At 42.4% G+C, this 3,089-nt stretch overlaps 1 pseudogene; it reads right to left on the bottom strand.

Annotated features, from left to right (window-relative positions):
- Nucleotides 1-1,560: 1,560 nt before the first annotated feature.
- LOC101586726 lies at nt 1,561-2,538 on the bottom strand (annotated as a pseudogene).
- Nucleotides 2,539-3,089: the final 551 nt, after the last annotated feature.

Genomic DNA, 3,089 nt, shown 5'->3' with positions numbered 1-3,089 from the left:
TACAGATACTCTTTCAAATCAATCAAGTGCAAATATTGTTCTAAACTTGTTTGTGAAGGTAGTGTTGCTAATATACTGATATCTACCTAAGCCTTAAATCCATAGTCAGCATATGTTATAGTGAATACTGCTCCTTTTCCAAAAAACCTATGGCTAAATAAGTCTTCTGAATCGTTGAGGTAGAATGAACCTTTATTATAATGTACCATGAAGTTTAGAATACTACTCTTAAGTTAAATCTACATTTGGAAGTGGAGTTGGGAAGAAGTAATGGGTGGTTTCATAAATTTTGATATCCCCATGCTGTATTCTCATTGTAAGGGACTTAAAAGATGAGAAGAAACTATGAAAGAATTGAGAAATTAAGGCTGGAGAGATAGCTTGGTGGTCTAAGCAACTGCCTGGCAAGTGCTAGGATCGGGGTTGGTTTGATCCCTGTAACTTCATGCCTTACTTGCCCCACACCACTAGGGACACTGAAACTGGCTATGGCGGCCCCTGCCTATGATCCCAGTGCTGGGGAAACTGAGACAGGAGGATCACTATGAATCTGAACTGTGTAATGAACCCTCTATCAAATAAATGAAAAAGTCTTTAAAAAATTATAAATCAGTTACTGGTGAGATAAGCAAGACAAGAAAAATAGAGAGAAATGGTATTCTAGAATCCAAACAAGAAAAGTATATTAAAAAGATGAATGATCAGGTATGTGAAATACTGCTAATGGATTTACCTGGACAAAGGCTAAAAACTGATCATTGAATACGAAAAATATTAAGTTTCCTTGGCAGTCTTCATATATAGGTATAGACAAATATCTCCTTGTTGTAGAAGAAAAGAATTGAGCAACTTGTATGTAATTATGAATATTTGTTTATATTAATGGGGTGATGTTTTTAGGCTGAAATGGATGCAAATGACTTCACACTATTCTTCTCATACATTAAAAATAACAGCATAGCAAAACAAAAAATGAACTAATGCTATTGGAGAAAGTACTTATAGTTTGAATTAACTTAGTAAAGTGTCAATTGCTTAGAGATATGTAGTAAATAAATATGTTATCCACAGATCCATGAGAACTCAGTTCCTAGAAAGTGACTCCTAGACTGTCCTGGTATAGAATAGAACAGATAATTCTGTTTAGATAATTCTGTTTTAGGTCCCGGTCCATCTCAGTTAGAAACCACTTCTTTTGACCTGAGAGCTCATTTTGCTCTAAAATGAAAGACATAGAAAGGCTCCACTATGTGTCCATGTCTCCTGATTAGTAATATCCTGATATTTCTTAGCAGATTTTGGTACGCTAATGAACTTTATGGGTTCATTTTGACAATCTGATGCTTCATTTCTGATGAGAGAAAGATATAGAGCAAAATGAAATCATGTGATTCTTTCTAGGATTTTTTTTTTTTTTTGGTTTGCCACTAGTGAGTTTGTTACATGATTAAGCAGTTCAAATAAAAAAATAAAAACCAAAAATCTTTGTAGGGAGGTTACAGATCAAATCTGGGTGTGCTGCTTCCCTGACCCCAGGCTCTCTGGCCAAGTCAAGCTTCCCTAACTCAGCTTGACTTGATCAATTTCCTCTACAAGATTCGCATTTGTGCCCTTGACATCTTTGCTGCTTCCGCTGGAGACCGAGCTCTGAGCCTGTGGCACGCAGGGCTTTGGTGAGGGCCCCATATGCACCCATGGCCTGAGCCACCACACTGGTAGCATCACCAGGATTGGAAGGCAGTAGGACCCCATTAGAGTCCTTGGCCAGTTTCGAGAATGTACTGATGTACTGCTCAGCCACAGTCGATGAACCTGCCGCATCGCCACTGTACTGCACTGGCCTCTCTTGCTGCCTGATTTACTTGTTCAGCATTTTCTGCTTCAGGAGTCAGGATCTGGGCCTGTTTCTTCTCCTCTGTCACCTTGATGACTGACGCTCCAGTCCCTTCAGACTAAAACCGTAGCACGTTTCCTCCCCTCTGCCTCTACCTGCATCTGCATGGACTCTTTCACCCTGGGTGGCACATGGATATCCTTGTTCTCATAACAGAGGCATCGGATGCCCCAGCAGTCAGCAGCATGGTTGATGATTCCCGCTCCTGGAAGACTTTCTCCAGGGAGAGTTTGCCAAGCTCTGATCTCATAGTTGTCTGTGCTAGCTGGGTGATGGCATACTCAGTATCCTCTACACCATAGCTTGCCTTGTAAGGGTTCATGATGCGCAGGCAAAGGACTCTATCAATTTGCAGAGTTATATTATCAAGATTCACCGCCTGCTCAGGCACGTTGATGACAATTTCCTTGAGACTGCACACATCGGATCCGGTCTAACACAGGAATGAGGATGTGCAAGCCAGGCTCCAGGATCCGGTGGAACCGTCCCATTCGCTCCACTGCACAGGCCTCCTCCTGCAGCACAAACAGTACCACGGTGTTTCGGGGCAATCCAGAGGAGGCGCGGCTCTGAGCACGGCCAGAAGCCTGCACAAAGCCCCTCGGCAGAAGGGCTCCAGTGTTCCGCACCACATGAGCCAACATTTCTTACAGCCTCAGCGACCTCTGGAACCAACAAGATACGGAGCAGAGAGCTGGGATCTTTTTAAAAACAAACACGAGTACAGGAATATGGAATAGCTAAAAAGGAAATAGACTGAACAGAACAGAAAATGAGATTATTTTATCTTCACCTCTTTGAATTATCTAGAAAAAAGTAAGTCAAGGCAAATGGAACCTGTCTATGGGAATGTTTAAATATGTCACCCACAGTGTTCCCCAAATATATGAACTAGAGTGATTGGGTTGACAGCACATTATCAATAAGCTAATAGTGCTGTTTCTTTAGAAGAACATTTACTAAAATTTTCATTTCCAGGGCCAGTGAGATAGCTCGGCAGACTAAGCATCTGCTTAGGCAAGCACAGGGACTGGTTCAATCTCCAGCACCACAAAGGGCACTAGCCCCCACCCCTGGGTGTGCTGAGCTGGCCAGCGAGTCTGGGCTTAGTGGTGCATACCTGAAATCCCAGTGCTGGGGAGGTTGAAAACAGGAGAATCACAAGTCTGAGCTGCATAGTGAGACCCTGTACCAA

Source organism: Octodon degus, unplaced genomic scaffold, assembly GCF_000260255.1.
Source record: "Octodon degus isolate 3935 unplaced genomic scaffold, OctDeg1.0 scaffold00161, whole genome shotgun sequence".
Classification (NCBI taxonomy): domain Eukaryota; kingdom Metazoa; phylum Chordata; class Mammalia; order Rodentia; family Octodontidae; genus Octodon; species Octodon degus.
This window is presented reverse-complemented; position numbering and strand designations above follow the sequence as displayed.